The sequence below is a fragment of the Leucoraja erinacea genome, chromosome 10, assembly GCF_028641065.1.
Source record: "Leucoraja erinacea ecotype New England chromosome 10, Leri_hhj_1, whole genome shotgun sequence".
Classification (NCBI taxonomy): domain Eukaryota; kingdom Metazoa; phylum Chordata; class Chondrichthyes; order Rajiformes; family Rajidae; genus Leucoraja; species Leucoraja erinaceus.
Window position 1 is genome coordinate 40,327,772 of NC_073386.1, and position 12,823 is coordinate 40,340,594.

The 12,823-nt window shown below is 46.5% G+C and overlaps 1 protein-coding gene across 2 annotated transcripts in view; it reads right to left on the reverse strand.

Annotated features, from left to right (window-relative positions):
• The window catches only part of LOC129701058 (pre-B-cell leukemia transcription factor 1-like), a 258,569-nt gene that overhangs the window by 1,141 nt on the left and 244,605 nt on the right, over positions 1–12,823 (reverse strand). The window lies entirely within an intron of this gene.

The following is a 12,823-nucleotide window of genomic DNA, read 5'->3' on the forward strand; positions in this document are numbered from 1 at the left end:
ATAGACACAAAATGCTCGAGTTACTCGGCAGGTGACTTTTCGGGTCGAGACTCTTCTTCAGACTGAAGAAGGTCTGAAGAAGTGTCTCGACCCGAAATGTCACCTATTCCTTTTCGCCAACGATGCTGAGTAACTGAGTTACTGCAGCATTTTGTGTCAATCTTCAATGTAAACCAGCATCTGCAGTTCCTTCCTAAACAAGGAAACTCATGGTCCCTTTAAGGAGGGAATTCAAATGACTTATCCAGCAAGCCCTCTTGCAAAAGGTCATGGTGGAACAACTCTGCAAACAGCCCATTACAACAAATTACTGCTTTCACAATGGCAAGCTAAGTATACAGAGCAGAAAGCAGACTCAATTTTGTGTCTGAAAGCAGGCAGATTAAAGTGCACTGGGGACATTAGTCAAGATTTAAATGCCATCAGCTGAGCAGCCCCAGTAAACGTCTCCTGGCAGCCACTCATTCAGAAGCCTATTATTTTACGGTAAGGAGAGTCGAACCCAATCACAGTTAATATGTGTGTATGCATCCCCATTACTGCATGTGTATGCACACGCGCACATCCACAGACCCACACAAATACAAACACGTTAACAAATACACACGCACAAACACACACACACACACACAAAAACATGTACGCACACTAACATAAAGACACACAAAGACAAATATGCACAAAGCGACACACGCGTACACACGCATGCACATACATACACACACACACAAACATAAAGACACACAAAGACAAATACGTACGAAGAGACACACACATACACAAACACATACATATGCACGCACGCACACACAAACACATGTACACACACACAACCATAAAGACACACAAAGACAAATATGCAAAAGAGACACACACACACATACACATGCACACAAGCACACATACATACAGGCACATACATATTGTAGATGTTCATACACACACCGACATCCTGATAACAAGCACACTTGCGCACACACACAGTAAATACACACAAACGCACATCACCACTCCATACATCCACACTTACGTACATACACATAAGACATGGCTCAGTCATCGGAACCTGTAAAGGGCTGATGGTCACTTTCTCAATCAGTCTGTTCAGTGTTTGTATTTTCAATACATTTTCCAATTTGACTCCCAGTATAATGGAATAATAGCACAAACTATCTGGTTCGATACAGTGAGTGGAAAACTCTTCAAGACCGTAGGACCAAATTATGCCTGACGACCATCTATAAAGAAACACACGGGTTTATTCCAAGCAACGTCAAGAATCATCTTCAATCTACAAATTCATCCAGTCAACCAAAGACCAGGCAATCGGGGTTTGCAAATACAACATCATCCAAAACATCCATAAAGACTGTTATAGGTATACACTGTACCCAAAGACAATTCATGAATGGAATCCTCTCCACCATGACATTCGCACTGCACCCGACGTCAACACCTTCAAGACCAAGCTGGTAACAATCGATGTTAAGACGCTGACTTCTAAGGCCCACTTTAATATTTAATTGCGACTTTGCACATGACCCTAACGTATGCGACAACCAGTGATGGTGATTGTACGTCAAGATACAGAGCGACTGTAACACTGTGGGTAATTACATACAATTACATTACAGTTTACAGGCAATTTGCCCCAGTTGATCTATGAACAGGTTTCTGCTTCACCAGAACCTCGTCTACATCCTCCATCACCTCCCATCCACACAACGCTCTCCTCCAGGGCTCAGCAAGATGATCTTTAACTGCGGCTAAAGCTGACCACTGAGATATGAGGAGAAAACCAATGGCAGGGATGTTGTCATTCATTTTTATATGGGTTTAGCGCACAATTCCTCGGAATGTATTTGGATACGGGAATTACAGAGAAACATAGAGAATAGGTGCAGGAGTAGGCCATTCAGCCTTTCGAACCCGCATCGCCATTCAATATGATCAAGGTTGATCATCCAAAATCAATACCCCGTTCTTGCTTTTTCCCCATATCCCTTGATCCCTTTAGCCCTAAGAGCTAAATCGAACTCTCTCTTGAAAACATCCAGTGAATTGCCCTCCACTGCCTTCTGTGGCAGAGAATTCCATAGATTCACAACTCTCTGGGTGAATTCTTTACTCATCTCTACCCAAAATGGCCTACCCCTTATTCTTAAACTGTGACGCCTGGTTCTGGACTCCCCCAACATCGGGAAGATTTTTCCTGCATTTGCCCGGTCCAATCCTCTAAGAATTTTATATGTTTCTTTAAGATCCCCCCTCATCCTTCTAAATGCCAGCAAACACAAGCCCAGTCGACCCATTCTTTCATCATATGTCAGTCCTGCCATCCCGGGAATTAACCTGATGAACCTATATTGCACTCCCTCAATAGCAATAATGTCCTTCCACAAATTAGGAGACCAAAATTGCACACAATACTCCAGATGCGGTCTAACCAGGGCCCTTTATAACTGTAGTAGGACCTCCTTGCACCGAAACTCAAATCCTCTCGCAATGGAGGCCAACCTGCCATTGGCTTTCTTCATTCATCCACATTATCTCTACCGCATCTGCCATGCTTTTGCCCACTCATCCAACCTATCCAAGTCACCCTGCAGCCTCATAACATCCTCCTCGCAGCTCATACTGCCACCCAGCTTTGTGTCATCCGCAAACTTAGAGATGTTACATTTAATTCCCTCGTCTAAATCGTTAATATATATTGTAAACAACTGGGGTCCCAGCACCGAGCCTTGTGACACCCCATTAGTCACTGCCTGCCATTATGAAAAGGAACCGTTAATTCCTACTCTTTGCTTCCTGTCTGCCAACCAGTTCTCTAGCCACGTCAATACCCTACTCCCAATACCATGTGCTCTAATTTTGCACACTAATCTCTTGTGTGGAACCTTGTCAAAGGCTTTTTGAAAGTCCAGATACACCACATCCACTGGCTCTCCCTTATCCATTCTAATTGTTACATCTTTAAAACATTCCAGAAGATTAATCGAGCATGATTTCCCATTTCATAAATCCAGTATCTGACTGTAAAGGACCTACATTCGTCTTCATTAATCTTTTCCTTTTTACATACCTATAGAAACTTTTACAGTCAGTTTTTATATTTCCCACAAGCTTTCTTTCATGCTTTTCCCCCCTCTCTTAATTAACCCCTTTGTTGAGTTCTAACTTTCTTCCAGTCCTCTGGTTTGCCGCTTCTTCTGGCCAATTTATATGCCTCTTGCTTGGCTTTAACACTATCCTTGATTTCCCTCATCAGCTATGGTTGAGCCGCCTTCCCAGTTTTATTTTTTCACCAGACAGGGATGACCAATTTATGGAGTTCGTCCATACTGTCTTTAAATCTTTGCCCTTAAGTATAATTGAAGGCTTAGTGGCCAGGTTTGCAGATGATATAAAGATAGGTGGAGGAGCAGGTAGTGTAGAGAAGGCAGGGACTCTGCACAAGGATTTGGACGGGATGGGAGAGTGAGCAAAGAAGTAGCAGATGGTATGCAAAGTGTGGAGTCATGCATTTCAGTATTTGGAATAAAGGCATAGACTATTTTCTAAATGGGGAGAGAATTCAAAATCTGAGGTGCAAAGGGACTTGGGAGTACTGGTGCAGGATTCCCAAAATGTTAATTTGCAAGTTGAATCGGTAGTAAGGAAGGCAAATGCAATGCTAGTATTTATTTCGAGAGGCCTAGAATATAAAAACATGGATATAATGTTGAACCTTCATTGTCGGTGTAAACCAGCATCTGCAGTTCTTTCCTATACACTCTGGGTTTATGCGTAACAGCAAACGATTTGGAACATGTTCATTTCATCAACCAGTTGTGGGATCAGACTTCACTGTGGAATAGGGGAACGTAATGAGGAGAGTCTGATGGCAGCGTGTTCTTGCTCAGATTCAATTGGGCTTTCACTTACCAAGAATTGCCTGCATGCACTGGCAATTAAAGCAGTGACAGGGCAGACAGTTGCATGGAAAGGCAGACGCAGAGAACAATCTGTGGATGTCAGACAGTCCCTGTCATTTATCGTGGGCAGGATTTAACATGTGTCTAAATGTGTTTAACATTTCTTAATTCTTTAAACCAATTTGTAAAATGCTCATTGGGTCCAGCATTCACACACAAACCTGCACATCTTTGTTATGTGGGAAGAAACCGGAGCACCCGGAGAAAACCCACGTGGTCGCAGGGTGAACGCATAATTCGGTGGATACAGTATCCGTAATCAGAATCAAACCCGGGTCTCTGGCGCTGTGGGGCAACAACTCTTCCTCCAAGCCACTGTGCCGCTTTCTGAATGACCTGATCTCTGGGGAAGTGAACATTAGCCATGTCCTCGGTCACGTGGAGAATGGGTGGGGCAGGAGGAGAGTGCTTCAGCTGTGGGCTGTCCCAAGCAATGGTGCACTGCCTGCCCCATGGCAAGGGTTAAGTGGAACCCAAGTGTAACTCAAGATAATTTGAAATAGCTCTGAGGGCTAACAGAATCAAGGGATATGGGGAGTAAGCAGGAATAGGGTACTGATTTTGGATGATCAGCCATGATCATATTGGCTCGAAGGGTTGAATTGGCCCACTCCTGCACCTATTTTCTATGTTTCTATGTTAGCGGCACAAAGTCACCAGTACAATCAAGGACGAGTCACGCCCTCTTCTCCCCTCCCACAATTTTGTGTCTATCTTCGGTGTAATCCAGCATCTGCAGTTTCTTCCTACACAAGAGGTTGAGCAGGGCTGAGTGTGAACTTTACTGGAATTAACAAGCACAAAATCAGGTCTAGACACGACGGGTGCAGAGAGGGCGTTTCTCCTGATTGGGGCATCCAGGTTTCAAAATAAGAAGTCAACCATTACCAGAGAGAGGATAGGGATCAAAATACAAAAACAAGAAGGGTCTTGACCCAAAACGTCACCGACCCCTTTTCCCCAGAGATGCTGCCTGATCCGCTGAGTTACTCCAGCCTTTTGTGTCTGTCTGCAGCTGAACACACTTGGTTCATGGATCTAATCATGCCACATGCATAGGCCTGGATGGAAGGGAAGGGCGGGGGGTGGAGCAATGTGCACCCATCACAGCCCAAGTTGTAGAAGCTCTTCGCCCTCTCACTCTCTGCAATGGGCGACCAACCGGCTGAGCTTAGAGTGGGATTGGCAGGCCCGATCCCAAGGTGGACTCACGCCTAGCGCCAACCATTGGCCTGGACACCACTGGAGGCCGAACACAGGTGGATCAGATGCTGACTACAGCAGTACGGAGAGACAGAGCAGCGGTGGAGGACACCACCAGCATCGCCAGGCCAGGCCAACACCTACAACACAGACCCAGTGTGGCCGCCAGCACAGTGGGCGTCAAAGGCCAAGATACGACTCTGTACAATTAAGAAGTTGGCACTAGAAACATGGTAGATAAAAGTGCTGGAGAAACTCAGCGGGTGCGGCAGCATCTATGGAGCGAAGGAATTAGGCAACGTTTCGGGCCTAAACCCTTCTTCAGACTAGAAACATGGTGACTCTTTTGGTACTGCCTCGGTGAAGTCTACTATTTTTACACTACAATCGTTGCACCTTTGTACTTATATCTATGATTGTGCTTATCTATAGTATGATTTTACCGGATTATACGTGAAACAAAGAATTTCACTCTTCCTGGGTTTATGTGGCAATAAAGTATGGAAATTTGATTGAAAATGAGGAGATCACAAGATGGGCTCTCTGACACCTCAGTTACTTCCACTGCCAGAAGCCTGGTATTGACCCCTGGGGAAAGCCTGACTCCACTCTGCGGGGAGTGAAACGTCCCCCCTGCTGATTACTGCATGTGAAGGGCGTGGAGCAACAAACAACTCCAAATAAACCAAAGAAGCTGACGAATGGAAACACATACTTTAGAGCTATCATGAAATAGTAAATAAACCTAATTTATGTGTTTCAACAGACAAGCCATTAATCCTTATATTATCTGTTCATGCTGCACTGAATTGAAGTACAATATTCATTCTCAGGAGTCGCTGCAGATTGCAGTGAAAATGTAGGGACAGGACCCTGTTCAATACGACCTGGGTCTGATCTTGCCTATCACAGACATTAGGCTCACGGGTCTATAGTTCCCAGGCTTTTCCTTGCAGCCCTTCTTAAATAGAGACACAACATTAGCCATCCTCCAGTGTGTAAGTTTCATGCTTTCTAGAAACATTTTCTGGACAATAGACAATAGGTGCAGGAGTAGGCCATTCGGCCCTTCGAGCCAGCACTGCCATTCAATATGATCGTGGCTGATCATCCCCAATCAGTACCCCGTTCCTGCTTTCTCCCCATATCCCCTGACAAAAGGTGTCTAGGGATATGGGGAGAGGGTGGGAATATTGTATTGTGATTGAGCATGAGTTATGATTACATTGAATGACTGAGCAAGCCTGAAGGGCGGAATGACCTACTCCTGCTCTGTGTTCTATCTTCACACAGGGGCTGTTGTGAAATCATTGGGGCACCCAGGCACAGATCCAAACAAGATATCTTCACAGACTACTGGAGTGTGTAGATAACCTGGGCTTCCAGGCTCAGGGAGTGGGTGCATGGGAGGATAGTGGGAGGTTGTAGAGAGCCCTTCTAGACCCATGTGAGAGCCAACATTGACTAGCCATTAACAACTGAAAGAGGGCTGGATAGAGCAGCAATGGACGGGTAGCTTCAAGTGGCAGAAGAATCCCTCACTCCTTCGAAGAATGGCCTTGTGAGCTGAGATTTCACCCTTCATTAACGAGTGAAGCTACAAATGCTGGGTGGGTTCTTCACCAGCATTTCATTAATCTCTCCTGATACTGGCCATCATTGTGACTATCATTTGCCATGACAGGGCTGCACTATGAAAGCTTTCATAGATCCTTATTGACTAGCTTCTGATGTGACACCGTACGACAGGTCTACGGAGTGTTTGGCTGCAAAACAAGAACTCGGCTTCCTGACTGCCAGAGTCTGTAAGTCAGGGGATGGGACAGGGCAAGCGGGGGCTGGGAGGAGGCAGAAACAAAGGGAATGAAAGAGCGATGCAGAGAGAGACAGAGACAGAGAGAGAGACAGAGAGAGAGAGAGAGAGAGAGAGAGAGAGAGAGATAGATGGAAATAGAGGCATCAAACAGAAACTGCTCACATTGTATCCGTGAGGGAGCTGGGATTCAAATTCCATAACAGGCTGCTGGCAAGGGGTGACTGCGCGCATGTGTGTTGGAACCTGGATCAACATCAGTGGAGGAACACACACGTAGACGCACACTCACAGACACACGTATGCACGCACATGTGCACATGCACACACAAACGCACACACCCACACAGAAACACACACACACACACAGAAACACACAGAAACACACACACATACATACACACACACACACACCCACACATACACACACACAAACACACAACATATACACACACAAACACACACACACACACACAGCAGTGCTGAGCAAAGAGTTTTAAACGACACTGCCAATGGATAACATTTTTTCAAAGTATAGAGATGCTGGGAATAGGGCTTAATGAATGACAATGTGATAGAAATAGATTAATATTAATAGAGAACATTTTTCAAATCATTCACTTAAAAAAAAATCCTCCTAAGTGCCACAGTTGACTATTCTCTCCTCAAAAGAGAACAGTAAAAATAAGATTAACAAAAAAAAAATCCCCTTTGTTCTGCTTCCAACATCCTGGGACCATAATGGAGCTGTTAACTAATCAATAAGAACCAGGCTGGACCCAGACACAAAGGCAAGGATATTCCCCCAAAGTGGAGGAATTTGAGAACAATGATCATTGACCACAGGGCAACACAGTGGAGGGCAGAGTCAGTAGAGCTGCTATCTCACATCGCCAGTGGCCTGTGTTCCATCATGAACCTCCAGTGCTGTCTATGTGGAGTTTGCACATTCTCCCTGTGAACGCACACGATTCCTTTGGAGGCTCCAGCTTCCTCCCACTTCCCACGGTTTTGTCGGTCAATTGGCTACATTGACTGGTCATAATTTACCCCTAGTGCATGGGTGAGTGGTAGAATCTTGGAGATGTTGAAGGGAATGTGGGGAGGATTAGTGTAAGTGGGGAATTGATAGGGATAGGGTAAATGCACACTTTACCCAGGGGAAGCAAGGTCCAGAGGGCATAAGTTTAAGGTGAGGGGGAAAGATTTAATGGGAATCTGGGGACCAACTTTTTTTACCCAAAGGGTGTTGTGTATATGGAACATGCTGCCGGAGGAGGTAATTGAGGCAGGTACTATCACAACATTTAGAAAACATTTAGACAGGTATATGGTTAAGATAGGTTTAGAAGGATATGGGCTAAACACAGGCAGGTGAGACTACTGTAGATGGGGCATGTCAGTTAGTGTGGGCAAGTTGCGTCAAAGTGCCTGTTTCCACACTGTGTGAAGACCCTTCTTCTGACTGACTAGATATGTCAGACAGGAAACAAAGAGTAGGGATTAACGGGTCCCTTTCAGAATGGCAGGCAGTGACTAGTGGGGTACCACAAGGCTCGGTGCTGGGACCGCAGCTATTTACAATATACATCAATGATTTAGATGAAGGGATTCAAAGTAACATTAGCAAATTTGTGAACTGTTAGGAGGATGCTAAGAGAATGCAGGATGACTTGGACAGGTTGGGTGAGTGGGCAGATGAATGGCAGGTGCAGTTTAATGTGGATAAATGTGAGGTTATCCACTTTGGTAGCAAAAACAGGAAGGCAGATTACTATCTAAATGGTGTCAAGTTGGGAAAACGGGGAAGTTCAACGGGATCTGGGGGTCCTTGTTCATCAATCAATGAAAGTAAGCATGCAGGTACAGCAGGCAGTTGAAGAAAGCAAATGGCATGTTGGCCTTTATAACAAGAGGAGTTGAATATAGGAGCAAAGAGGTCCTTCTGCAGTTCAATAGGACCGCAGTGAGACCACACTTGGAGAATTGTGTGCAGTTTTGGTCCCCGAATTTGTGGAAGGACATTCTTGCTATTGAGGGAGTGCAGCGTAGGTTTACAAGGTTAATTCCCGGGATTGCGGGACTGTCGTATGCTGAGAGAATGGAGCAGCTGGGGTTGTACACTCTGGAGTTTAGAAGGATGAGAGGGAATCTTATTGGAACATGTAAGATTATTAAAGGTTTGGACACGCTAGAGACAGGAAACATGTTCCCGATGTTAGGGGAGTCCAGAACCAGGGGCCACAGTTTAAGAATAAGCAGTAAGCCATTTAGAACGGAGACTAGGAAACACTTTTTCTCACAGAGGGTTGCGAGTCTGTGGACTTCTCTGCCTCAGAGGGTGGGGGAGGCCGGTTCTCTGGATACTTTCTAGAGGGAGCTAGATAGGGCTCTTGAAGATAGTGGAGTCAGGGGATATGGGGATAAGACAGGAACAGGGTGCTGGTTGGGAATGATCAGCCATGATCACATTGAATGGTGGTGCTGGCTTGAAGGGCTGAAATGCCTACTCCTGCACCTATTGTCTATCCATGTTCTCCAGGGATGCTGCCTGACCTGCTGAGTTACTCCAATGCTTTTGTAAACCAGCAAATGTAATTCCTTGCTTCTACAGGGACGCAAGGTGCTGGAGTAACTCAACGGGTCAGGCAGCATCTCTGGAGAACGTGGATAGGCTACGTTTCGTGTTGGGACCCTTCAGACTGGTTGTTATAGGGGGGAGAGGAGGAAGCTAAAAGAGAGGTGAGGGTGAGACAAAGACAGGCAAGTGAATAGAGGTGACAGGGAGGGATGCTGGCTATTGGCGGTGAGGTGGACAAATGCCAGAGATGGGAAGACGGTAAAAGGCTGTGAGATAAGGAGGGAAGAGGTGCGAAATGTGAAGCCGAGGGATATATAGAGCAACTCAAGTTTGCAAATGTCATTCCGCAGTCTATTTTTAAATATGGAGAGTGCACAATAATAAAGATTCGTCAACATCTCCTGGCAAATGGGAAAATAGATCTTGTGGGACATCTCGCACGAGGGACGGCAACAGTGACCTGAAGCGACGTAGTGGATGTGGCCCGCCAGTCCTCGTTGCTCTGCGTGCGTGTGTGTGTGTGTGTGTGTGTGTGTGTGTCTGGGACCGGACTGTCCCCAGCACACACCCCACCCCCCCCACCCCCGGCCTGCTGTCACACCCGCTGAGAGGTGGGATGTGTGATCTGAGAAATGCAGTCGGATTGCTGTCCTCTTTGGAACCAGGGCTCTGGCAGTCTCTGTCGTATCAATTTTCCCCAGCACCACACAGCTTGTCGCTGTGAATTTGCAAGGCCACGCAACAGGAACAGTATAGCTAACTGCTGGCATGGCAGGGCATGGGGGCAGGGGGCGGGGGTGGGGGGGGATTCCTTGTGTGCAGGGGAACTGCGGCCTGGCTGCGTCCCGTGATGACTGAGGAGAGGGAGGGGGAGCTGACGAGGAGAGGTGAGGGTGTTGATGTTGAGTGGGGCTGTGCCCTGCCAGTTGCCACCTGGAAACAAGGTTTCATCCTTCTCTTTACCGACATCTCTTCTCTCTCTCTCTCTCTCTCTCTCTCCGCTCTCACTCACTCTCTCTCTCACCATGATGCCAGCCTGCACCCACAGGCAGTCATGAAGCCTGGCAGATGAAGCAGTTTTATCCTGCCTTCACTGCTCTTCCTGACCCTTGCCTTTGCCACCACCGCACCACTCCCCCCCCCCCCCCCCCCCCCCCCCCCCCCTCACCCTCACTCCACCACAGGATGTCTTGCGGAGCTGGGAACAACTGACTCGCACGATGCAGGAGACGTGACAAGAGTCCGCTGTTAAAGGCTGCCCTCCATCTCAGAAATAATGAGGAAGGGGAAAGGAAGTGAGAGAGGGGGGGCAAAGGGGGCAAGAGGAGAGGGGAGAGAGAGAGAGGAAAGAGAGATGTGAGAGGAAGAGAGAGAGGAGGAGCGAGAGAGAGAAGAGAGAGAAGAGAGAAAGAGAGAGAGAGTGAGAGAGAGAGAGAGAGAGAGAGAGAGAGAGAGAGAGAGAGAGAGAGAGAGAGAGAGAGAGAGAGAGAGAGAGAGAGAGAGAGGGAGAGGGGGAGAGAGAGAGGGTGAGAGAGGGTGAGAGAGAGAGAGAGAGAGAGAGAGAGAGAGAGAGAGAGAGAGAGAGAGAGAGAGAGAGAGAGAGTGAGGGGGGAGATGAAAGGAGAGAGAGCGTGGAGAGAGTGAGAGAGAGTGAGTGTGAGAGATGAAGAAAGTGGAAGTGTGAGAGAGAGTGAGATAAGATAGAGAGAAGGAGAAAGGGAATGAGTGAGGGTGAGCAAGGGAGACAGAGAGTGGGGGAGATGAGAGAGGGAGAAAAGGAAACTGCGAGAGGGAGAGTGAGTCATGGGAGAATGAGAGAGAATGGGCAAGAGATTGAGAGAAAAAAGGCAAGAAAATGAGAGATTGAGCAAGTGAATGAGAAAAAGGTAATAAGAGCAAAGAGGAAGAGAAACGGAGAGAGAAAAGTAAATAATCTACTAATGTACTCAGGAACAAGGAAGTAATAGGCGCATGAGGCCATACGATCATGTGATAGGAGCAGGATTAGGCCATTCGGCCCATCATGGTTGATCTATCTTTCCCTCCTGTACTCATCAAGTTATATCCCTCCCGCCTAAAAAGGATCCATTTATTCCAAGTCCCTTTTCTATGAGTCAGCCAGTTCTCAATCCATGCTAACTCACATTCTCCAGCACCTTGGCTTGGTAATTTAGGTACCAGCCGTTTATGTGACACGTTGTCGATGGCTTTTGGAAATGTAAATACACTACATACAAGGGTTACAACTCTCTCCTGTTACATCTTCAAGGCATGTGAGCAAATTTGTCAAATATAATTCCTTTCATACAAACATGTTAACCAGGTTGAATTATATTTGGCCTTCCTAAATGATTAGCTGTTTCCTCTTTGATGATTGACTCCAGCATCATTGTCAATAATAGTTGTTGCACTAACTAGCCTGTAATTCCCTGCCTTCTGCCAATCTCCTTCTTCGGAACAAAACAATGGTTGATTTTCAATCTTCTGGAACCCCCCTGGAGTTTAGGGAGATGTTCATAGAGTGATACAGCGTGGAAACAGACCATTGGCCCAACTTCCCCACACCGACCGACATGTCCCATCTACACTAGTCCCACCTGCCTGTGTTTGGTTATCCCTCTAAACCTAATCCTATCATACCTGTCTTAAATGTTGCCATCGTACCTGCCACAACTGCCCCTTCCAGCAGCTCGTTCCATACACCCATGACCCTTTGTGTAAAAAAGTTACCGCTCAGGTTTCTATTAAATCTTCCCCCCCTCCCATACCTTAAATCTATCTCCTCTGGTTCTCGATTCCCCTACTGTGGGCAAGGGATTCTTTGCGTTTACTTGACTTATTCCTCTCAATTTTTAAGATCACCCCGCATCCTCCTGCGCTCCAAGGAATAGAATCCTAGGCTGCTTAACCACCCACCTATAACTCAGGCCTTGAGTCCTGGCCACATCCTCGTCATTCTTCTCTGCACCTTTTCCAGTTTGACAATGGCTTTCCTATAACATGGTGCCCAAAATTGAACACAATACTCGAACATCTGTATCTCCAAACTAAACTAAGCCAACGTGACATCAGTGTATTTGTGGACACAGATTGACTCAAGGGGCAGTAGAGTTGCTGCCTTACAGCACCAGAGACCCAGATTTGATCCTGACTACGGGTGCTGTCTGTACAGAGTTTGTACATTCTCCCTGTGACCGCGTGGGTTTTCTCCGGGTGCTCCAGTTTTGTTCCACACTCCAAATACATATA